The sequence below is a fragment of the Ascidiella aspersa genome, chromosome 3 (assembly GCF_963924565.1).
Source record: "Ascidiella aspersa chromosome 3, kaAscAspe10.2, whole genome shotgun sequence".
Taxonomy (NCBI): Eukaryota; Metazoa; Chordata; class Ascidiacea; order Phlebobranchia; family Ascidiidae; genus Ascidiella; species Ascidiella aspersa.
The window spans coordinates 31,587,242-31,604,930 of NC_139449.1; the positions used below are offsets into that span (position 1 = coordinate 31,587,242).

Below are 17,689 nucleotides of genomic sequence, written 5' to 3' on the forward strand. Positions count from 1 at the left end.
TTACTGTTGATGCAACGATGGTTTAACCTCTTTTATAGCTCATTGCGTGACCGTTTTTTGTCGGCAATACACTTATTTTGAGAGAAATAAACATTTCTTAACGCCCGGTTAACTCAGTCGGTAGAGCGTTGGACTTTTAATCCAACGGTCAAGGGTTCAAGTCCCTTATCGGGCACAAATTTTATTACAAATTTCTAAATAAAATTTGTATTTTGAGAATTTTGTTCGTATATGAGCAGATTTTGTGTAGGATAATCTGTCTCAATTCCTTTACAATTCAAAACAAAAACTATTGAAATTGATTTTTTAAGTATGGTATTTGCTTCATACCTCTCGTTGTAATTAGTAAACGTCTCCCAGATGGTGTAGTGGTTAGGATTCCTGGCTTTCACCCGTGCGTCCCGGGTTCAATTCCCGGTCTGGGAATTTATTCTTTGTTACTAAAAAACTTTAACTGCCGAGATAAATATTGTGTATTGGTTTCAAATATCCCTGTCCTGAGCAAAGACATCTCCCAGATGGTCTATTGGTTAGGATTCCTGGCTCTCACCCAGGCGGGCCGGGTTCAATTCCCGGTCTGGGAAATTTTTTTCTTTTGAACTGAACTAGTATCCCCCTACTACCACAATGTACCTCTATGCAAATATAAACTAAGATTCTTACTGTTGATGCAACGATGGTTTAACCTCTTTTATAGCTCATTGCGTGACCGTTTTTTGTCGGCAATACACTTATTTTGAGAGAAATAAACATTTCTTAACGCCCGGTTAACTCAGTCGGTAGAGCGTTGGACTTTTAATCCAACGGTCAAGGGTTCAAGTCCCTTATCGGGCACAAATTTTATTACAAATTTCTAAATAAAATTTGTATTTTGAGAATTTTTGTTCGTATATGAGCAGATTTTGTTTAGGTTGATCTGTCTTAATTCATTTACGATTTAAAAAGGAAACTACAGAAATTGATTTTTTAAGTATGGTATTTGCTTCATACCTCTCGTTGTAAGTAGTCACCGTCTCCCAGATGGTCTAGTAGTTAGGATTCCTGGCTTTCACCCAGGCGGCCCGGGTTCAATTCCCGGTCTGGGAATTAATTCTTTGTTACTAAAAGACCTTCAACTGCCGAGATAAATATTGTGAATTAGTTTCAAATATCCCTGTACTGAGCAAAGACATCTCCCAGATGGTCTAGTGGTTAGGATTCCTGGCTCTCACCCACGCGTCCCGGGTTCAATTCCCGGTCTGGGAAACTTTTTCCTTTTGAATTGAACTAGTATCCCCCTACTACCACAATTTACCTCTATGTAAATATAAACTAAGATTCTTACTGTTGATGCAACGATGGTTTACCCTCTTTTATAGCTCATTATGTGACAGGTTTTTGTCGGCAATACACTTATCTTGAGAGAAATAAACATTTCTCAACGCCCGGTTAGCTCAGTCGGTAGAGCGTTGTACTTTTAATCCAACGGTCAAGGGTTCAAGTCCCTTATCGGGCGCAAATTTTATTACAAGTTCTAAATAAAATTTGAATTTTGAGAATTTTTGTTCGTATATGAGCAGATCTTGTTTAGGATCATCTGTATTAATTCCTTTACGATTTAAAAACGAAACTATTGAAATAGATTTTTTAAGTATGGTATTTGCTTCATACCTCTCGTTGTAATTAGTCAACGTCTCCCAGATGGTCTAGTGGTTAGGATTCCTGGCTTTCACCCAGGCGGCCTGGGTTCAATTCCCGGTCTGGGAATTAATTCTTTGTTACTAAAAAACCTTTAACTGCCGAGATAAATATTGTGTATTGGTTTCAAACATCCCTGTACTGAGCAAAGACTTCTCCCAGATGGTCTATTGCTTAGGATTCCTGGCTCTCACCCAGGCGGCCCGGGTTCAATTCCCGGTCTGGGAAACTTTTTTCTTTTAAACTGAACTAGTATCCCCCTACTACCACAATTTGCCTCTATGCAAATATAAACTAAGATTCTTACTGTTGATGCAACGATGGTTCACCCTCTTTTATAGCTCATTATGTGACCGTATTTTGTCGGCAATACACTTATTTTGAGAAAAATAAAAATTTCTTAACGCCCGGTTAGCTCAGTCGGTAGAGCGTTGGACTTTTAATCCAAAGGTCAAGGGTTCAAGTCCCTTATCGGGCGCAAATTTTATTACAAGTTCTAAATAAAATTTGAATTTTGAGAATTTTTGTTCGTATATGAGCAGATCTTGTTTAGGATCATCTGTATTAATTCCTTTACAATTCAAAACAAAAACTATTGAAATTGATTTTTTAAGTATGGTATTTGCTTCATACCTCTCGTTGTAATTAGTCAACGTCTCCCAGATGGTCTAGTGGTTAGGATTCCTGGCTTTCACCCAGGCGTCCCGGGTTCAATTCCCGGTCTGGGAATTTATTCTTTGTTACTAAAAAACTTTAACTGCCGAGATAAATATTGTGTATTGGTTTCAAATATCCCTGTCCTGAGCAAAGACATCTCCCAGATGGTCTAGTGGTTACGATTCCTGGCTCTCACCCAGGCGGGCCGGGTTCAATTCCCGGTCTGGGAAATTTTTTTCTTTTGAACTGAACTAGTATCTCCCCCTACTACCACAATGTGCCTCTATGCAAATATAAACTAAGATTCTTACTGTTGATGCAACGATGGTTTAACCTCTTTTATAGCTCATTGCGTGACCGTTTTTTGTCGGCAATACACTTATTTTGAGAGAAATAAACATTTCTTAACGCCCGGTTAGCTCAGTCGGTAGAGCGTTGGACTTTTAATCCATCGGTCAAGGGTTCAAGTCCCTTATCGGGCACAAATTTTATTACAAATTTCTAAACAAAATTTGTATTTTGAGAATTTTTGTTCGTATATGAGCAGATTTTGTTTATGTTGATCTGTCTTAATTCATTTACGATTTAAAAAGGAAACTACAGAAATTGATTTTTTAAGCATGGTATTTGCTTCATACCTCTCGTTGTAAGTAGTCACCGTCTCCCAGATGGTCTAGTAGTTAGGATTCCTGGTTTCACCCAGGCGGCCCGGGTTCAATTCCCGGTCTGGGAATTAATTCTTTGTTACTAAAAGACCTTCAACTGCCGAGATAAATATTGTGCATTGGTTTCAAATATCCCTGTACTGAGCAAAGACATCTCCCAGATGGTCTAGTGGTTAGGATTCCTGGCTCTCACCCAGGCGTCCCGGATTCAATTCCCGGTCTGGGAAACTTTTTCCTTTTGAATTGAACTAGTATCCCCCTACTACCACAATTTACCTCTATGCAAATATAAACTAAGATTCTTACTGTTGATGCAACGGTGGTTTACCCTCTTTTATAGCTCATTATGTGACCGGTTTTTGTCGGCAATACACTTATCTTGAGAGAAATAAACATTTCTCAACGCCCGGTTAGCTCAGTCGGTAGAGCGTTGGACTTTTAATCCAACGGTCAAGGGTTCAAGTCCCTTATCGGGCGCAAATTTTATTACAAGTTCTAAATAAAATTTGAATTTTGAGAATTTTTGTTCGTATATGAGCAGATCTTGTTTAGGATCATCTGTATTAATTCCTTTACGATTTAAAAACGAAACTATTGAAATAGATTTTTTAAGTATGGTATTTGCTTCATACCTCTCGTTGTAATTAGACAACGTCTCCCAGATGGTCTAGTGGTTAGGATTCCTGGCTCTCACCCAGGCGGCCCAGGTTCAATTCCCGTTCTGGGAAACTTTTTTCTTTTGAACTGAACTAGTATCCCCCTACTACCACAATTTGCCTCTTTGCAAATATAAACTAAGATTCTTACTGTTGATTCTACTATGGTTTACCCTCTTTTATAGCTCATTATGTGACCGTATTTTGTCGGCAATACACTTATTTTGAGAGAAATAAAAATTTCTTAACGCCCGGTTAGCTCACTCGGTAGAGCGTTGGACTTTTAATCCAACGGTCAAGGGTTCAAGTCCCTTATCGGGCGCAAATTTTATTACAAATTTCTAAATAAAATTTGTATTTTGAGAATTTTTGTTCGTATATGAGCAGATTTTGTGTAGGATAATCTGTCTCAATTCCTTTACAATTCAAAACAAAAACTATTGAAATTGATTTTTTAAGTATGGTATTTGCTTCATACCTCTCGTTGTAATTAGTCAACGTCTCCCAGATGGTCAAGTGGTTAGGATTCCTGGCTTTCACCCAGGCGTCCCGGGTTCAATTCCCGGTCTGGGAATTTATTCTTTGTTACTAAAAAACTTTAACTGCCGAGATAAATATTGTGTATTGGTTTCAAATATCCCTGTCCTGAGCAAAGACATCTCCCAGATGGTCTAGTGGTTAGGATTCCTGGCTCTCACCCAGGCGGCCCGGGTTCAATTCCCGGTCTGGGAAACTTTTTTCTTTTAAACTGAACTAGTATCCCTACTACCACATTGTGCCTCTATGCAAATATAAACTAAGATTCTTACTGTTGATGCAACGTTGGTTTAACCTCTTTTATAGCTCATTATGTGACCGGTTTTTGTCGGCAATACACTTATCTTGAGAGAAATAAACATTTCTCAACGCCCGGTTAGCTCAGTCGGTAGAGCGTTGGACTTTTAATCCAACGGTCAAGGGTATAAGTCTCTTATCGGGCGCAAATTTTATTACAAGTTTCTAAATAAAATTTTTATTTTGAGAATTTTTGTTCGTATATGAGCAGATCTTGTTTAGGATCATCTGTATCAATTCTTTTACGATTTAAAAACGAAACTATTGAAATTGATTTATTTGCTTCATACCTCTCGTTGTAATTAGTCAACGTCTCCCAGATGGTCTCGTGGTTAGGATTCCTGGCTCTCACCCAGGCGGCCCGGGTTCAATTCCCGGTCTGGGAATTTATTCTTTGTTATTAAAAAATCTTTAACTGCCGAGATAAATATTGTGTATTGGTTTCAAATATCCCTGTCCTGAGCAAAGACATCTCCCAGATGGTCTAGTGGTTAGGATTCCTGGCTCTCACCCAGGCGGCCCAAGTTCAATTCCCGGTCTGGGAAACTTTTTTCTTTTAAACTGAACTAGTATCCTTACTACCACATTGTGTCTCTATGCAAATATAAACTAAGATTCTTACTGTTGATGTAACGATGGTTTACCCTCTTTTATAGCTCATTATGTGACCGGTTTTTGTCGGCAATACCCTTATCTTGAGAGAAATAAACATTTCTCAACGCCCGGTTTGCACAGTCGTTAGAGCGTTGGACTTTTAATCCAACGGTCAAGGGTTCAAGTCCCGCATCGGGCGCAAATTTTATTACTAGTTTCTAAATAAAATTTAAATTTTGAGAATTATTGTTCGTATATGAGCAGATCTTTTTTAGGATCATCTGTATTAATTCCTTTACGATTTAAAAACGAAACTATTGAAATTGATTTTTTAAGTATGGTATTTGCTTCATACCTCTCGTTGTAATTAGTCAACGTCTCCCAGATGGTCTAGTGGTTAGGATTCCTGGCTTTCACCCAGGCGGCCCGGGTTCAATTCCCGGTCTTGGAATTATTTCTTTGTTACTAAAAAACCTTTAACTGCCGGGAAAAATATTGTGTATTGGTTTCAAATATCCCTGTACTGAGCAAAGACATCTCCCAGATGGTCTAGTGGTTAGGATTCCTGGCTCTCACCCAGGCGGCCCGGGTTCAATTCCCGGTCTGGGAAACTTTTTTCTTTTGAACTGAACTAGTATCCCCCTACTACCACAATTTGCCTCTTTGCAAATAAAAACTAAGATTCTTACTATTGATGCAACGATGGTTTACCCTCTTTTATAGCTCATTATGTGACCGTTTTTTGTCGGCAATTAACTTATTTTGAAAGAAATAAACATTTCTCAACGCCCGGTTAGCTCAGTCGGTAGTCCCTTATCGGGCGCAAATTTTATTACAAATTTCTAAATAAAATTTGTATTTTGAGAATTTTTGTTCGTATATGAGCAGATTTTGTTTAGGATGATCTGTCTTAATTCCTTTACGATTTAAAAAGGAAACTATTCAAATTGATTTTTGAATGATGGTATTTGCTTCATACCTCTCGTTGTAAGTAGTCAACGTCTACCAGATGGTCTAGTGATTAGGATTCCTGGCTCTCACCCAGGCGGCCCGGGTTCAATTCCCGGTCTGGGAAACTTTTTTCTTTTAAACTGAACTAGTATCCCCCTACTACCACAATTTGCCTCTATGCAAATATAAACTAAGATTCTTACTGTTGATGCAACGATGCTTTACCCTCTTTTATAGCTCATTATGTGACCGTTGTTTGTCGGCAATACACTTATTTTGAGAGAAATAAAACATTTCTCAACGCCCGGTTAGCTAAGTCGGTAGAGCGTTGGATTTTTAATCCAACGGTCAAGGGTTCAAGTCCCTTATCAGGCGCAAATTTTATAACAAATTTCTAAATAAAATTTGTATTTTGAGAATTTTTGTTCGTATATGAGCAGATCTTGTTTAGGATCATCTGTATTAATTCCTTTTCGATTTAAAAACGAAACTATTGAAATAGATTTTTTAAGTATGGTATTTGCTTCATACCTCTCGTTGTAATTAGTCAACGTCTCCCAGATGGTCTAGTGGTTAGGATTCCTGGCTTTCACCCAGGCGGCCCGGGTTCAATTCCCGGTCTGGGAATTATTTCTTTGTTACTAAAAAACCTTTAACTGCCGAGATAAATATTGTGTATTGTTTTCAAATATCCCTGTACTGAGCAAAGATATCTCCCAGATGGTCTAGTGGTTAGGATTCCTGGCTCTCACCCAGGCAGCCCGGGTTCAATTCCCGGTCTGGGAAACTTTTTTCTTTTAAACTGAACTAGTATCCCTACTACCACATTGTGCCTCTATGCAAATATAAACTAAGATTCTTACTGTTGATGCAACGATGGTTTGCCCTCTTTTATAGCTCATTATCTGACCGGTTTTTGTCGGCAATACACTTATCTTGAGAGAAATAAACATTTCTCAACGCCCGGTTAGCTCAGTCGGAAGAGCGTTGGACTTTTAATCCAACGGTCAAGGGTTCAAGTCCCTTATCGGCCGCAAATTTTATTACAAGTTTCTAAATAAAATTTGAATTTTGAGAATTTTTGTTCGTATATGAGCAGATCTTGTTTAGGATCATCTGTATTAATTCCTTTACGATTTAAAAACGAAACTATTGAAATTGATTTTTTAAGTATGGTATTTGCTTCATACCTCTCGTTGTAATTAGTCAACGTCTCCCAGATGGTCTAGTGGTTAGGATTCCTGGCTTTCACCCACGCGGCCCGGGTTCAATTCCCGGTCTGGGAATTAATTCTTTGTTACTAAAAAACCTTTAACTGCCGAGATAAATATTGTGTATTGGTTTCAAACATCCCTGTACTGAGCAAAGACATCTCCCAGATGGTCTAGTGGTTAGGATTCCTGGCTCTCACCCAGGCGGCCCGGGTTCAATTCCCGGTCTGGGAAACTTTTTTCTTTTAAACTGAACTAGTATCCCTACTACCACATTGTGCCTCTATGCGAATATAAACTAAGATTCTTACTGTTGATGCAACGTTGGTTTAACTCTTTTATAGCTCATTATGTGACCGGTTTTTGTCGGCAATACACTTATCTTGAGAGAAATAAACATTTCTCAACGCCCGGTTAGCTCAGTCGGTAGAGCGTTGGACTTTTAATCCAACGGTCAAGGGTTCAAGTCCCTTATCGGCCGCAAATTTTATTACAAGTTTCTAAATAAAATTTGAATTTTGAGAATTTTTGTTCGTATATGAGCAGATCTTGTTTAGGATCATCTGTATTAATTCCTTTACGATTTAAAAACGAAACTATTGAAATTGATTTTTTAAGTATGGTATTTGCTTCATACCTCTCGTTGTAATTAGTCAACGTCTCCCAGATGGTCTAGTGGTTAGGATTCCTGGCTTTCACCCACGCGGCCCGGGTTCAATTCCCGGTCTGGGAATTAATTCTTTGTTACTAAAAAACCTTTAACTGCCGAGATAAATATTGTGTATTGGTTTCAAACATCCCTGTACTGAGCAAAGACATCTCCCAGATGGTCTAGTGGTTAGGATTCCTGGCTCTCACCCAGGCGGCCCGGCTTCAATTCCCGGTCTGGGAAACTTTTTTCTTTTAAACTGAACTAGTATCCCCCTACTACCACAATTTGCCTCTATGCAAATATAAACTAAGATTCTTACTGTTGATGCAACGATGGTTTACCCTCTTTTATAGCTCATTATGTGACCGTTGTTTGTCGGCAATACACTTATTTTGAGAGAAATAAAACATTTTTCAACGCCCGGTTAGCTCAGTCGATAGAGCGTTGGACTTTTAATCCAACGGTCAAGGGTATAAGTCCCTTATCGGGCGCAAATTTTATTACAAGTTTCTAAATAAAATCAGAATTTTGAGAATTTTTGTTCGTATATGAGCAGATCTTGTTTAGGATCATCTGTATTAATTCCTTTTCGATTTAAAAACGAAACTATTGAAATAGATTTTTTAAGTATGGTATTTGTTCATACCTCTCGTTGTAATTAGTCAACGTCTCCCAGATGGTCTAGTGGTTAGGATTCCTGGCTTTCACCCAGGCAGCCCGGGTTCAATTCCCGGTCTGGGAATTATTTCTTTGTTACTAAATAACCTTTAACTGCCGAGATAAATATTGTGTATTGTTTTCAAATATCCCTGTACTGAGCAAAGATATCTCCCAGATGGTCTAGTGGTTAGGATTCCTGGCTCTCACCCAGGCAGCCCGGGTTCAATTCCCGGTCTGGGAAACTTTTTTCTTTTAAACTGAACTAGTATCCCTACTACCACATTGTGCCTCTATGCAAATATAAATTAAGATTCTTACTGTTGATGCAACGATGGTTTGCCCTCTTTTATAGCTCATTATCTGACCGGTTTTTGTCGGCAATACACTTATCTTGAGAGAAATAAACATTTCTCAACGCCCGGTTAGCTCAGTCGGTAGAGCGTTGGACTTTTAATCCAACGGTGAAGGGTTCAAGTCCCTTATCGGCCGCAAATTTTATTACAAGTTTCTAAATAAAATTTGAATTTTGAGAATTTTTGTTCGTATATGAGCAGATCTTGTTTAGGATCATCTGTATTAATTCCTTTACGATTTAAAAACGAAACTATTGAAATTGATTTTTTAAGTATGGTATTTGCTTCATACCTCTCGTTGTAATTAGTCAAGGTCTCCCAGATGGTCTAGTGGTTAGGATTCCTGGCTTTCACCCACGCGGCCAGGGTTCAATTCCCGGTCTGGGTATTAATTCTTTGTTACTAAAAAACCTTTAACTGCCGAGATAAATATTGTGTATTGGTTTCAAACATCCCTGTACTGAGCAAAGACATCTCCCAGATGGTCTAGTGGTTAGGATTCCTGGCTCTCACCCAGGCTGCCCGGGTTCAATTCCCGGTCTGGGAAACTTTTTTCTTTTAAACTGAACTAGTATCCCCCTACTACCACAATTTGCCTCTATGCAAATATAAACTAAGATTCTTACTGTTGATGCAACGATGCTTTACCCTCTTTTATAGCTCATTATGTGACCGTTGTTTGTCGGCAATATACTTATTTTGAGAGAAATAAAACATTTCTCAACGCCCGGTTAGCTAAGTCGGTAGAGCGTTGGACTTTTAATCCAACGGTCAAGGGTTCAAGTCCCTTATCAGGCGCAAATTTTATAACAAATTTCTAAATAAAATTTGTATTTTGAGAATTTTTGTTCGTAGATGAGCAGATTTTGTTTAGGATGATCTGTCTTAATTCCTTTACGATTTAAAAACAAAACTATTGAAATAGATTTTTTAAGTATGGTATTTGCTTCACACCTCTCGTTGTAAGTAGTCACCGTCTCCCAGATGGTCTAGTGGTTAGGATTCCCGGCTTTCACCCAGGCGTCCCGGGTTCAATTCCCGGTCTGGGAATTTATTCTTTGTTACTAAAAAATCTTTAACTGCCGAGATAAATATTGTGTATTGGTTTCAAATATCCCTGTCCTGATCAAAGACATCTCCCAGATGGTCTAGTGTTTAGGATTCCTGGCTCTCACCCAGGCGGCCCAGGTTCAATTCCCGGTCTGGGAAACTTTTTTCTTTTAAACTGAACTAGTATCCCTACTACCACATTGTGCCTCTATGCAAATATAAACTAAGATTCTTACTGTTGATGCAACGTTGGTTTAACTCTTTTATAGCTCATTATGTGACCGGTTTTTGTCGGCAATACACTTATCTTGAGAGAAATAAACATTTCTCAACGCCCGGTTAGCTCAGTCGGTAGAGCGTTGGACTTTTAATCCAACGGTCAAGGGTTCAAGTCCCTTATCGGCCGCAAATTTTATTACAAGTTTCTAAATAAAATTTGAATTTTGAGAATTTTTGTTCGTATATGAGCAGATCTTGTTTAGGATCATCTGTATTAATTCCTTTACGATTTAAAAACGAAACTATTGAAATTGATTTTTTAAGTATGGTATTTGCTTCATACCTCTCGTTGTAATTAGTCAAGGTCTCCCAGATGGTCTAGTGGTTAGGATTCCTGGCTTTCACCCTGGCGGCCCGGGTTCAATTCCCGGTCTGGGAATTAATTCTTTGTTACTAAAAAACCTTTAACTGCCGAGATAAATATTGTGTATTGGTTTCAAACATCCCTGTACTGAGCAAAGACATCTCCCAGATGGTCTAGTGGTTAGGATTCCTGGCTCTCACCCAGGCGGCCCGGGTTCAATTGCCGGTCTGGGAAACTTTTTTCTTTTAAACTGAACTAGTATCCCCCTACTACCACAATTTGCCTCTATGAAAATATAAACTAAGATTCTTACTGTTGATGCAACGATGGTTTACCCTCTTTTATAGCTCATTATGTGACCGTTGTTTGTCGGCAATACACTTATTTTGAGAGAAATAAAACATTTTTCAACGCCCGGTTAGCTCAGTCGGTAGAGCGTTGGACTTTTAATCCAACGATCAAGGGTTCAAGTCCCTTATCGGGCGCAAATTTTATTACTAGTTTCTAAATAATTAGAATTTTGAGAATTTTTGTTTGTTTATGAGCAGATTTTGTTTGGGATCATCTGTATTAATTCCTTTACGATTTAAAAACAAAACTATTGAAATTGATTTTTTAAGTATGGTATTTGCTTCATACCTCTCGTTGTAACTAGTCAACGTCTCCCAGATGGTCTAGTGGTTAGGATTCCTGGCTCTCACCCAGGCGGCCCGGGTTCAATTCCCCGTCTGGGAAACTTTTTTCTTTTAAACTGAACTAGTATCCCCACTACCACATTGTGCCTCTATGCAAATATAAACTAAGATTCTTACTGTTGATGCAACGATGGTTTGCCCTCTTTTATAGCTCATTATCTGACCGGTTTTTGTCGGCAATACACTTATCTTGAGAGAAATAAACATTTCTCAACGCCCGGTTAGCTCAGTCGGTAGAGCGTTGGACTTTTAATCCAACGGTCAAGGGTTCAAGTCCCTTATCGGCCGCAAATTGTAATACAAGTTTCTAAATAAAATTTGAATTTTGAGAATTTTTGTTCGTATATGAGCAGATCTTGTTTGGGATCATCTGTATTAATTCCTTTACGATTTAAAAACGAAACTATTGAAATTGATTTTTTAAGTATGGTATTTGCTTCATACCTCTCGTTGTAATTAGTCAACGTCTCCCAGATGGTCTAGTGGTTAGGATTCCTGGCTTTCACCCAGGCGGCCCGGGTTCAATTCCCGGTCTGGGAATTAATTCTTTGTTACTAAAAAACCTTTAACTGCCGAGATAAATATTGTGTATTGGTTTCAAGCATCCCTGTACTGAGCAAAGACATCTCCCAGATGGTCTAGTGGTTAGGATTCCTGGCTCTCACCCAGGCGGCCCGGGTTCAATTCCGGGTCTGGGAAACTTTTTTCTTTTAAACTGAACTAGTATCCCCCTACTACCACAATTTGCCTCTATGCAAATATAAACTAAGATTCTTACTGTTGATGCAACGATGGTTTACCCTCTTTTATAGCTCATTATGTGACCGTTGTTTGTCGGCAATACACTTATTTTGAGAGAAATAATACATTTCTCAACGCCCGGTTAGATCAGTCGGAAGAGCGTTGGACTTTTAATCCAACGGTCAAGGGTTCAAGTCCCTTATCGGACGCAAATTTTATAACAAATTTCTAAATAAAATTTGTATTTTGAGAATTTTTGTTCGTAGATGAGCAGATTTTATTTAGGATGATCTGTCTTAATTCCTTTACGATTTAAAAAGGAAACTATTGAAATAGATTTTTTAAGTATGGTATTTGCTTCACACCTCTCGTTGTAAGTAGTCACCGTCTCCCAGATGGTCTAGTGGTTAGGATTCCTGGCTTTCACCCAGGCGTCCCGGGTTCAATTCCCATTCTGGGAATTTATTCTTTGTTACTAAAAAATCTTTAACTGCCGAGATAAATATTGTGTATTGGTTTTAAATATCCCTGTCCTGAGCAAAGACATCTCCCAGATGGTCTAGTGGTTAGGATTCCAGGCTCTCACCCAGGCGGCCCAGGTTCAATTCCCGGTCTGGGAAACTTTTTCTTTTAAACTGAACTAGTATCCCTACTACCACATTGTGCCTCTATGCAAATATAAACTAAGATTCTTACTGTTGATGCAACGTTGGTTTAACCTCTTTTATAGCTCATTATGTGACCGGGTTTTGTCGGCAATACACTTATCTTGAGAGAAATAAACATTTCTCAACGCCCGGTTAGCTCAGTCGGTAGAGCGTTGGACTTTTAATCCAACGGTCAAGGTTATAAGTCTCTTATCGGGCGCAAATTTTATTACAAGTTTCTAAATAAAATTTGTATTTTGAGAATTTTTGTTCGTATATGAGCTAATCTTGTTTAGGATCATCTGTACTAATTCCTTTACAATTCAAAACGGAACTATTGAAATAGATTTTTTTAAGTATGGTATTTGCTTCATACCTCTCGTTGTAATTAGTCAACATCTCCCAGATGGTCTAGTGGTTAGGATTCCTGGCTTTCACCCAGGCGGCCCGGGTTCAATTCCCGGTCTGGGAATTATTTCTTTGTTACTAAAAAACCTTTCACTGCCGAGATAAATATTGTGTATTGGTTTCAAATATCCCTGTACTGAGCAAAGACATCTCCCAGATGGTCTAGTGGTTAGGATTCCTGGCTCTCACCCAGGCGGCCCGGGTTCAATTCCCGGTCTGGGAAACTTTTTTCTTTTAAACTGAACTAGTATCCCTACTACCACATTGTGCCTCTATGCAAATATAAACTAAGATTCTTACTGTTGATGCAACGATGGTTTGCCCTCTTTTATAGCTCATTATCTGACCGGTTTTTGTCGGCAATACACTTATCTTGAGAGAAATAAACATTTCTCAACGCCCGGTTAGCTCAGTCGGTAGATAGTTGGACTTTTAATCCAATGGTCAAGGGTTCAAGTCCCTTATCGGCCGCAAATTTTATTACAAGTTTCTAAATAAAATTTGAATTTTGAGAATTTTTGTTCGTATATGAGCAGATCTTGTTTAGGATCATCTGTATTATTTCTTTTACGATTTAAAAACGAAACTATTGAAATTGATTTTTTAAGTATGGTATTTGCTTCATACCTCTCGTTGTAATTAGTCAACGTCTCCCAGATGGTCTAGTGGTTAGGATTCCTGGCTTTCACCCAGGCGGCCCGGGTTCAATTCCCGGTCTGGGAATTAATTCTTTGTTACTAAAAAACCTTTAACTGCCGAGATAAATATTGTGTATTGGTTTCAAACATCCCTCTACTGAGCAAAGACATCTCCCAGATGGTCTAGTGGTTAGGATTCCTGGCTCTCACCCAGGCGGCCCGGGTTCAATTCCCGGTCTGGGAAACTTTTTTCTTTTAAACTGAACTAGTATCCCCCTACTACCACAATTTGCCTCTATGCAAATATAAACTAAGATTCTTACTGTTGATGCAACGATGGTTTACCCTCTTTTATAGCTCATTATGTGACCGTTGTTTGTCGGCAATACACTTATTTTGAGAGAAATAAAACATTTCTCAACGCCCGGTTAGCTCAGTCGGTAGAGCGTTGGACTTTTAATCCAACGGTCAAGGGTTCAAGTCCCTTATCGGGCGCAAATTTTATAACAAATTTCTAAATAAAATTTGTATTTTGAGAATTTTTGTTCGTAGATGAGCAGATTTTGTTTAGGATGATCTGTCTTAATTCCTTTACGATTTGAAAAGGAAACTATTGAAATAGATTTTTTAAGTATGGTATTTGCTTCACACCTCTCGTTGTAAGTAGTCACCGTCTCCCAGATTCTCTAGTGGTTAGGATTCCTGGCTTTCACCCAGGCGTCCCGGGTTCAATTCCCGTTCTGGGAATTTATTCTTTGTTACTAAAAAATCTTTAACTGCCGAGATAAATATTGTGTATTGGTTTCAAATATCCCTGTCCTGAGCAAAGACATCTCCCAGATGGTCTAGTGGTTAGGATTCCTGGCTCTCACCCAGGCGGCCCGGGTTCAATTCCCGGTCTGGGAAACTTTTTTCTTTTAAACTGAACTAGTATCCCTACTACCACACTGTGCCTCTATGCAAATATAAACTAAGATTCTTACTGTTGATGCAACGATGGTTTGCCCTCTTTTATAGCTCATTATCTGACCGGTTTTTGTCGGCAATACACTTATCTTGAGAGAAATAAACATTTCTCAACGCCCGGTTAGCTCAGTCGGTAGAGCGTTGGACTTTTAATCCAACGGTCAAGGGTTCAAGTCCCTTATCGGGCGCAAATTTTATAACAAATTTCTAAATAAAATTTGTATTTTGAGAATTTTTGTTCGTAGATGAGCAGATTTTGTTTAGGATGATCTGTCTTAATTCCTTTACGATTTAAAAAGGAAACTATTGAAATAGATTTTTTAAGTATGGTATTTGCTTCACACCTCTCGTTGTAAGTAGTCAACGTCTCCCAGATGGTCTAGTGGTTAGGATTCCTGGCTTTCACCCAGGCGGCCCGGGTTCAATTCCCGGTCTGGGAATTATTTCTTTGTGACTAAAAGACCTTCAACTGCCGAGATAAATCTTGTGTATTGGTTTCAAATATCCCTGTACTGAGCAAAGACCTCTCCCAGATGGTCTAGTGGTTAGGATTCCTGGCTCTCACCCAGGCAGCCCGGGTTCAATTCCCGGTCTGGGAAACTTTTTTCTTTTGAACTGAACTAGTATCCCCCTACTACCACAATTTGCCTCTTTGCAAATATAAACTAAGATTCTTACTGTTGATTCAACTATGGTTTACCCTCTTTTATAGCTCATTTTGTGACCGTTTTTCGTCGGCAATACACTTATTTTGAGAGAAATGAACATTTTTCAACGCCCGGTTAGCTCAGTCGGTAGTCCCTTATCGGGCGCAAATTTTATTACAAATTTCTAAATAAAATTTGTATTTTGAGAATTTTTTTTCGTATATGAGCAGATTTTGTTTAGGATGATCTGTCTTAATTCCTTTGCGATTTAAAAAGGAAACTATTGAAATTGATATTTGAATGATGGTATTTGCTTCATACCTCTCGTTGTAAGTAGTCACCGTCTCCCAGATGGTCTAGTGGTTAGGATTCCTGGCTTTCACCCAGGCGGCCTGGGTTCATTTCCCGGTCTGGGAATTATTTCTTTGTTACTAAAAGACCTTCAACTGCCGAGATAAATATTGTGTATTGGTTTCAAATATCCCTGTACTGAACAAAGACATCGCCAACATGGTCTAGTGGTTAGGATGCCTGGCTCTCACCAAAGAGGCTCGGGTTCAATTCCCGGTCTGGGAAACTTTTTTCTTTCGAACTGAACTAGTATCCCCCTACTACCACAATGTACCTCTATGCAAATATAAACTAAGATTCTTACTGTTGATGCAACGATGGTTTACCCTCTTTTATAGCTCATTATCTGACCGGTTTTTGTCGGCAATACACTTATCTTGAGAGAAATAAACATTTCTCAACGCCCGGTTAGCTCAGTCGGTAGATAGTTGGACTTTTAATCCAACGGTCAAGGGTTCAAGTCCCTTATCAGGCGCAAATTTTATAACAAATTGCTAAATAAAATTTGTATTTTGAGAATTTTTGTTCGTAGATGAGCAGATTTTGTTTAGGATGATCTGTCTTAATTCCTTTGCGATTTAAAAAGGAAACTATTGAAATAGATTTTTTAAGTATGGTATTTGCTTCATACCTCTCGTTGTAATCAGTCAACGTCTCCCAGATGGTCTAGTGGTTAGGATTCCTGGCTTTCACCCAGGCGGCCCGGATTCAATTCCCGGTCTGGGAATTATTTCTTTGTTACTAAAAAACCTTTAACTGCCGAGATAAATATTGTGTATTGGTTTCAAATATCCCTGTACTGAGCAAAGACATCTCCCAGATGGTCTAGTGGTTAGGATTCCTGGCTCTCACCCAGGCGGCCCGGGTTCAATTCCCGGTCTGGGAAACTTTTTTCTTTTAAACTGAACTAGTATCCCTACTACCACATTGTGCCTCTATGCAAATATATACTAAGATTCTTACAGTTGATGCAACGTTGGTTTGCCCTCTTTTATAGCTCATTATCTGACCGGTTTTTGTCGGCAATACACTTATCTTGAGAGAAATAAACATATCTCAACGCCCGGTTAGCTCAGTCGGTAGAGCGTTGGACTTTTAATCCAACGGTCAAGGGTTCAAGTCCCTTATCGTGCGCAAACTTTATTACAAGTTTCTAAATAAAATTTGAATTTTGAGAATTTTTGTTCGTATATGAGCAGATCTTGTTTAGGATCATCTGTATTAATTCCTTTACGATTTAAAAACGAAACTATTGAAATTGATTTTTTAAGTATGGTATTTGCTTCATACCTCTCGTTGTAATTAGTCAACGTCTCCCAGATGGTCTGGTGGTTAGGATTCCTGGCTTTCACCCAGGCGGCCCGGGTTCAATTCCCGGTCTGGGAATTAATTCTTTCTTACTAAAAAACCTTTAACTGCCGAGATAAATATTGTGTATTGGTTTCAAACATCCCTGTACTGAGCAAAGACATCTCCCAGATGGTCTAGTGGTTAGGATTCCTGGCTCTCACCCAGGCGGCCCGGGTTCAATTCCCGGTCTGGGAAACTTTTTTCTTTTAAACTGAACTATTATCCCTACTACCACATTGTGCCTCTATGCAAATATAAACTAAGATTCTTACTGTTGATGCAACGATGGTTTGCCCTCTTTTATAGCTCATTATATGACCGGTTTTTGTCGGCAATAAACTTATCTTGAGAGAAATAAACATTTCTCAACGCCCGGTTAGCTCAGTCGGTAGATAGTTGGACTTTTAATCCAGAGGTCAAGGGTTCAAGTCCCTTATCGGCGCAAATTTTATTACAAGTTTCTAAATAAAATTTGAATTTTGAGAATTTTTGTTCGTATATGAGCAGATCTTGTTTAGGATCATCTGTATTAATTCTTTTACGATTTAAAAACGAAACTATTGAAATTGATTTATTTGCTTCATACCTCTCGTTGTAATTAGTCAACGTCTCCCAGATGGTCTCGTGGTTAGGATTCCTGGCTTTCACCCAGGCGGCACGGGTTCAATTCCCGGTCTGGGAATTAATTCTTTGTTACTAAAAA

The 17,689-nt window shown here is 38.8% G+C and overlaps 62 non-coding genes across 62 annotated transcripts; all 62 read left to right on the top strand.

The window, feature by feature from the left end:
• Nucleotides 1–102: 102 nt before the first annotated feature.
• Nucleotides 103–175, top strand: Trnak-uuu (transfer RNA lysine (anticodon UUU)). Its single transcript has one exon. It is a non-coding gene; the product is annotated as a tRNA-Lys (tRNA).
• Nucleotides 176–512: 337 nt separating this feature from the next.
• Nucleotides 513–584, top strand: Trnae-cuc (transfer RNA glutamic acid (anticodon CUC)). The gene has a single exon. It is a non-coding gene; the product is annotated as a tRNA-Glu (tRNA).
• Nucleotides 585–761: 177 nt separating this feature from the next.
• Trnak-uuu (transfer RNA lysine (anticodon UUU)) lies at nt 762–834 on the top strand. The gene has a single exon. It is a non-coding gene; the product is annotated as a tRNA-Lys (tRNA).
• Nucleotides 835–1,014: 180 nt separating this feature from the next.
• Trnae-uuc (transfer RNA glutamic acid (anticodon UUC)) lies at nt 1,015–1,086 on the top strand. The gene has a single exon. It is a non-coding gene; the product is annotated as a tRNA-Glu (tRNA).
• An 87-nt stretch (nt 1,087–1,173) lies between these two features.
• Trnae-cuc (transfer RNA glutamic acid (anticodon CUC)) lies at nt 1,174–1,245 on the top strand. The gene has a single exon. It is a non-coding gene; the product is annotated as a tRNA-Glu (tRNA).
• A 177-nt stretch (nt 1,246–1,422) lies between these two features.
• Trnak-uuu (transfer RNA lysine (anticodon UUU)) lies at nt 1,423–1,495 on the top strand. Its single transcript has one exon. It is a non-coding gene; the product is annotated as a tRNA-Lys (tRNA).
• A 179-nt stretch (nt 1,496–1,674) lies between these two features.
• Trnae-uuc (transfer RNA glutamic acid (anticodon UUC)) lies at nt 1,675–1,746 on the top strand. Its single transcript has one exon. It is a non-coding gene; the product is annotated as a tRNA-Glu (tRNA).
• An 87-nt stretch (nt 1,747–1,833) lies between these two features.
• Trnae-cuc (transfer RNA glutamic acid (anticodon CUC)) lies at nt 1,834–1,905 on the top strand. Its single transcript has one exon. It is a non-coding gene; the product is annotated as a tRNA-Glu (tRNA).
• A 177-nt stretch (nt 1,906–2,082) lies between these two features.
• On the top strand, nt 2,083–2,155 carry Trnak-uuu (transfer RNA lysine (anticodon UUU)). Its single transcript has one exon. It is a non-coding gene; the product is annotated as a tRNA-Lys (tRNA).
• Nucleotides 2,156–2,334: 179 nt separating this feature from the next.
• Trnae-uuc (transfer RNA glutamic acid (anticodon UUC)) lies at nt 2,335–2,406 on the top strand. Its single transcript has one exon. It is a non-coding gene; the product is annotated as a tRNA-Glu (tRNA).
• Nucleotides 2,407–2,492: 86 nt separating this feature from the next.
• Trnae-cuc (transfer RNA glutamic acid (anticodon CUC)) lies at nt 2,493–2,564 on the top strand. The gene has a single exon. It is a non-coding gene; the product is annotated as a tRNA-Glu (tRNA).
• Nucleotides 2,565–2,743: 179 nt separating this feature from the next.
• On the top strand, nt 2,744–2,816 carry Trnak-uuu (transfer RNA lysine (anticodon UUU)). The gene has a single exon. It is a non-coding gene; the product is annotated as a tRNA-Lys (tRNA).
• Nucleotides 2,817–3,154: 338 nt separating this feature from the next.
• On the top strand, nt 3,155–3,226 carry Trnae-cuc (transfer RNA glutamic acid (anticodon CUC)). The gene has a single exon. It is a non-coding gene; the product is annotated as a tRNA-Glu (tRNA).
• A 177-nt stretch (nt 3,227–3,403) lies between these two features.
• On the top strand, nt 3,404–3,476 carry Trnak-uuu (transfer RNA lysine (anticodon UUU)). Its single transcript has one exon. It is a non-coding gene; the product is annotated as a tRNA-Lys (tRNA).
• Nucleotides 3,477–3,655: 179 nt separating this feature from the next.
• Trnae-cuc (transfer RNA glutamic acid (anticodon CUC)) lies at nt 3,656–3,727 on the top strand. The gene has a single exon. It is a non-coding gene; the product is annotated as a tRNA-Glu (tRNA).
• A 177-nt stretch (nt 3,728–3,904) lies between these two features.
• Trnak-uuu (transfer RNA lysine (anticodon UUU)) lies at nt 3,905–3,977 on the top strand. The gene has a single exon. It is a non-coding gene; the product is annotated as a tRNA-Lys (tRNA).
• Nucleotides 3,978–4,157: 180 nt separating this feature from the next.
• On the top strand, nt 4,158–4,229 carry Trnae-uuc (transfer RNA glutamic acid (anticodon UUC)). The gene has a single exon. It is a non-coding gene; the product is annotated as a tRNA-Glu (tRNA).
• Nucleotides 4,230–4,315: 86 nt separating this feature from the next.
• Trnae-cuc (transfer RNA glutamic acid (anticodon CUC)) lies at nt 4,316–4,387 on the top strand. The gene has a single exon. It is a non-coding gene; the product is annotated as a tRNA-Glu (tRNA).
• A 416-nt stretch (nt 4,388–4,803) lies between these two features.
• Nucleotides 4,804–4,875, top strand: Trnae-cuc (transfer RNA glutamic acid (anticodon CUC)). The gene has a single exon. It is a non-coding gene; the product is annotated as a tRNA-Glu (tRNA).
• Nucleotides 4,876–4,962: 87 nt separating this feature from the next.
• Trnae-cuc (transfer RNA glutamic acid (anticodon CUC)) lies at nt 4,963–5,034 on the top strand. The gene has a single exon. It is a non-coding gene; the product is annotated as a tRNA-Glu (tRNA).
• A 428-nt stretch (nt 5,035–5,462) lies between these two features.
• Nucleotides 5,463–5,534, top strand: Trnae-uuc (transfer RNA glutamic acid (anticodon UUC)). The gene has a single exon. It is a non-coding gene; the product is annotated as a tRNA-Glu (tRNA).
• An 87-nt stretch (nt 5,535–5,621) lies between these two features.
• Nucleotides 5,622–5,693, top strand: Trnae-cuc (transfer RNA glutamic acid (anticodon CUC)). Its single transcript has one exon. It is a non-coding gene; the product is annotated as a tRNA-Glu (tRNA).
• Nucleotides 5,694–6,086: 393 nt separating this feature from the next.
• Trnae-cuc (transfer RNA glutamic acid (anticodon CUC)) lies at nt 6,087–6,158 on the top strand. The gene has a single exon. It is a non-coding gene; the product is annotated as a tRNA-Glu (tRNA).
• A 431-nt stretch (nt 6,159–6,589) lies between these two features.
• Trnae-uuc (transfer RNA glutamic acid (anticodon UUC)) lies at nt 6,590–6,661 on the top strand. Its single transcript has one exon. It is a non-coding gene; the product is annotated as a tRNA-Glu (tRNA).
• Nucleotides 6,662–6,748: 87 nt separating this feature from the next.
• On the top strand, nt 6,749–6,820 carry Trnae-cuc (transfer RNA glutamic acid (anticodon CUC)). Its single transcript has one exon. It is a non-coding gene; the product is annotated as a tRNA-Glu (tRNA).
• A 175-nt stretch (nt 6,821–6,995) lies between these two features.
• On the top strand, nt 6,996–7,070 carry Trnak-uuu (transfer RNA lysine (anticodon UUU)). Its single transcript has one exon. It is a non-coding gene; the product is annotated as a tRNA-Lys (tRNA).
• A 178-nt stretch (nt 7,071–7,248) lies between these two features.
• Trnae-uuc (transfer RNA glutamic acid (anticodon UUC)) lies at nt 7,249–7,320 on the top strand. Its single transcript has one exon. It is a non-coding gene; the product is annotated as a tRNA-Glu (tRNA).
• Nucleotides 7,321–7,407: 87 nt separating this feature from the next.
• On the top strand, nt 7,408–7,479 carry Trnae-cuc (transfer RNA glutamic acid (anticodon CUC)). The gene has a single exon. It is a non-coding gene; the product is annotated as a tRNA-Glu (tRNA).
• Nucleotides 7,480–7,653: 174 nt separating this feature from the next.
• Nucleotides 7,654–7,728, top strand: Trnak-uuu (transfer RNA lysine (anticodon UUU)). Its single transcript has one exon. It is a non-coding gene; the product is annotated as a tRNA-Lys (tRNA).
• Nucleotides 7,729–7,906: 178 nt separating this feature from the next.
• Nucleotides 7,907–7,978, top strand: Trnae-uuc (transfer RNA glutamic acid (anticodon UUC)). The gene has a single exon. It is a non-coding gene; the product is annotated as a tRNA-Glu (tRNA).
• An 87-nt stretch (nt 7,979–8,065) lies between these two features.
• Nucleotides 8,066–8,137, top strand: Trnae-cuc (transfer RNA glutamic acid (anticodon CUC)). Its single transcript has one exon. It is a non-coding gene; the product is annotated as a tRNA-Glu (tRNA).
• Nucleotides 8,138–8,567: 430 nt separating this feature from the next.
• Nucleotides 8,568–8,639, top strand: Trnae-uuc (transfer RNA glutamic acid (anticodon UUC)). Its single transcript has one exon. It is a non-coding gene; the product is annotated as a tRNA-Glu (tRNA).
• An 87-nt stretch (nt 8,640–8,726) lies between these two features.
• On the top strand, nt 8,727–8,798 carry Trnae-cuc (transfer RNA glutamic acid (anticodon CUC)). The gene has a single exon. It is a non-coding gene; the product is annotated as a tRNA-Glu (tRNA).
• Nucleotides 8,799–8,973: 175 nt separating this feature from the next.
• On the top strand, nt 8,974–9,048 carry Trnak-uuu (transfer RNA lysine (anticodon UUU)). The gene has a single exon. It is a non-coding gene; the product is annotated as a tRNA-Lys (tRNA).
• Nucleotides 9,049–9,385: 337 nt separating this feature from the next.
• Trnae-cuc (transfer RNA glutamic acid (anticodon CUC)) lies at nt 9,386–9,457 on the top strand. Its single transcript has one exon. It is a non-coding gene; the product is annotated as a tRNA-Glu (tRNA).
• Nucleotides 9,458–9,635: 178 nt separating this feature from the next.
• On the top strand, nt 9,636–9,708 carry Trnak-uuu (transfer RNA lysine (anticodon UUU)). The gene has a single exon. It is a non-coding gene; the product is annotated as a tRNA-Lys (tRNA).
• A 180-nt stretch (nt 9,709–9,888) lies between these two features.
• On the top strand, nt 9,889–9,960 carry Trnae-uuc (transfer RNA glutamic acid (anticodon UUC)). Its single transcript has one exon. It is a non-coding gene; the product is annotated as a tRNA-Glu (tRNA).
• Nucleotides 9,961–10,047: 87 nt separating this feature from the next.
• On the top strand, nt 10,048–10,119 carry Trnae-cuc (transfer RNA glutamic acid (anticodon CUC)). Its single transcript has one exon. It is a non-coding gene; the product is annotated as a tRNA-Glu (tRNA).
• Nucleotides 10,120–10,293: 174 nt separating this feature from the next.
• Nucleotides 10,294–10,368, top strand: Trnak-uuu (transfer RNA lysine (anticodon UUU)). Its single transcript has one exon. It is a non-coding gene; the product is annotated as a tRNA-Lys (tRNA).
• Nucleotides 10,369–10,546: 178 nt separating this feature from the next.
• Nucleotides 10,547–10,618, top strand: Trnae-uuc (transfer RNA glutamic acid (anticodon UUC)). Its single transcript has one exon. It is a non-coding gene; the product is annotated as a tRNA-Glu (tRNA).
• Nucleotides 10,619–10,705: 87 nt separating this feature from the next.
• Nucleotides 10,706–10,777, top strand: Trnae-cuc (transfer RNA glutamic acid (anticodon CUC)). Its single transcript has one exon. It is a non-coding gene; the product is annotated as a tRNA-Glu (tRNA).
• Nucleotides 10,778–10,955: 178 nt separating this feature from the next.
• On the top strand, nt 10,956–11,028 carry Trnak-uuu (transfer RNA lysine (anticodon UUU)). The gene has a single exon. It is a non-coding gene; the product is annotated as a tRNA-Lys (tRNA).
• Nucleotides 11,029–11,206: 178 nt separating this feature from the next.
• On the top strand, nt 11,207–11,278 carry Trnae-cuc (transfer RNA glutamic acid (anticodon CUC)). Its single transcript has one exon. It is a non-coding gene; the product is annotated as a tRNA-Glu (tRNA).
• Nucleotides 11,279–11,453: 175 nt separating this feature from the next.
• On the top strand, nt 11,454–11,528 carry Trnak-uuu (transfer RNA lysine (anticodon UUU)). Its single transcript has one exon. It is a non-coding gene; the product is annotated as a tRNA-Lys (tRNA).
• A 178-nt stretch (nt 11,529–11,706) lies between these two features.
• Nucleotides 11,707–11,778, top strand: Trnae-uuc (transfer RNA glutamic acid (anticodon UUC)). The gene has a single exon. It is a non-coding gene; the product is annotated as a tRNA-Glu (tRNA).
• An 87-nt stretch (nt 11,779–11,865) lies between these two features.
• On the top strand, nt 11,866–11,937 carry Trnae-cuc (transfer RNA glutamic acid (anticodon CUC)). The gene has a single exon. It is a non-coding gene; the product is annotated as a tRNA-Glu (tRNA).
• Nucleotides 11,938–12,527: 590 nt separating this feature from the next.
• Nucleotides 12,528–12,599, top strand: Trnae-cuc (transfer RNA glutamic acid (anticodon CUC)). The gene has a single exon. It is a non-coding gene; the product is annotated as a tRNA-Glu (tRNA).
• Nucleotides 12,600–13,026: 427 nt separating this feature from the next.
• Trnae-uuc (transfer RNA glutamic acid (anticodon UUC)) lies at nt 13,027–13,098 on the top strand. The gene has a single exon. It is a non-coding gene; the product is annotated as a tRNA-Glu (tRNA).
• An 87-nt stretch (nt 13,099–13,185) lies between these two features.
• On the top strand, nt 13,186–13,257 carry Trnae-cuc (transfer RNA glutamic acid (anticodon CUC)). The gene has a single exon. It is a non-coding gene; the product is annotated as a tRNA-Glu (tRNA).
• Nucleotides 13,258–13,685: 428 nt separating this feature from the next.
• Trnae-uuc (transfer RNA glutamic acid (anticodon UUC)) lies at nt 13,686–13,757 on the top strand. Its single transcript has one exon. It is a non-coding gene; the product is annotated as a tRNA-Glu (tRNA).
• An 87-nt stretch (nt 13,758–13,844) lies between these two features.
• Nucleotides 13,845–13,916, top strand: Trnae-cuc (transfer RNA glutamic acid (anticodon CUC)). Its single transcript has one exon. It is a non-coding gene; the product is annotated as a tRNA-Glu (tRNA).
• A 178-nt stretch (nt 13,917–14,094) lies between these two features.
• Nucleotides 14,095–14,167, top strand: Trnak-uuu (transfer RNA lysine (anticodon UUU)). Its single transcript has one exon. It is a non-coding gene; the product is annotated as a tRNA-Lys (tRNA).
• Nucleotides 14,168–14,506: 339 nt separating this feature from the next.
• Trnae-cuc (transfer RNA glutamic acid (anticodon CUC)) lies at nt 14,507–14,578 on the top strand. Its single transcript has one exon. It is a non-coding gene; the product is annotated as a tRNA-Glu (tRNA).
• Nucleotides 14,579–14,753: 175 nt separating this feature from the next.
• On the top strand, nt 14,754–14,826 carry Trnak-uuu (transfer RNA lysine (anticodon UUU)). Its single transcript has one exon. It is a non-coding gene; the product is annotated as a tRNA-Lys (tRNA).
• A 180-nt stretch (nt 14,827–15,006) lies between these two features.
• Nucleotides 15,007–15,078, top strand: Trnae-uuc (transfer RNA glutamic acid (anticodon UUC)). The gene has a single exon. It is a non-coding gene; the product is annotated as a tRNA-Glu (tRNA).
• An 87-nt stretch (nt 15,079–15,165) lies between these two features.
• On the top strand, nt 15,166–15,237 carry Trnae-cuc (transfer RNA glutamic acid (anticodon CUC)). The gene has a single exon. It is a non-coding gene; the product is annotated as a tRNA-Glu (tRNA).
• Nucleotides 15,238–15,630: 393 nt separating this feature from the next.
• On the top strand, nt 15,631–15,702 carry Trnae-uuc (transfer RNA glutamic acid (anticodon UUC)). The gene has a single exon. It is a non-coding gene; the product is annotated as a tRNA-Glu (tRNA).
• Nucleotides 15,703–16,291: 589 nt separating this feature from the next.
• On the top strand, nt 16,292–16,363 carry Trnae-uuc (transfer RNA glutamic acid (anticodon UUC)). The gene has a single exon. It is a non-coding gene; the product is annotated as a tRNA-Glu (tRNA).
• Nucleotides 16,364–16,450: 87 nt separating this feature from the next.
• On the top strand, nt 16,451–16,522 carry Trnae-cuc (transfer RNA glutamic acid (anticodon CUC)). The gene has a single exon. It is a non-coding gene; the product is annotated as a tRNA-Glu (tRNA).
• A 175-nt stretch (nt 16,523–16,697) lies between these two features.
• Nucleotides 16,698–16,770, top strand: Trnak-uuu (transfer RNA lysine (anticodon UUU)). The gene has a single exon. It is a non-coding gene; the product is annotated as a tRNA-Lys (tRNA).
• A 180-nt stretch (nt 16,771–16,950) lies between these two features.
• Trnae-uuc (transfer RNA glutamic acid (anticodon UUC)) lies at nt 16,951–17,022 on the top strand. Its single transcript has one exon. It is a non-coding gene; the product is annotated as a tRNA-Glu (tRNA).
• An 87-nt stretch (nt 17,023–17,109) lies between these two features.
• Trnae-cuc (transfer RNA glutamic acid (anticodon CUC)) lies at nt 17,110–17,181 on the top strand. The gene has a single exon. It is a non-coding gene; the product is annotated as a tRNA-Glu (tRNA).
• The last annotated feature ends 508 nt before the right edge of the window (nt 17,182–17,689 follow it).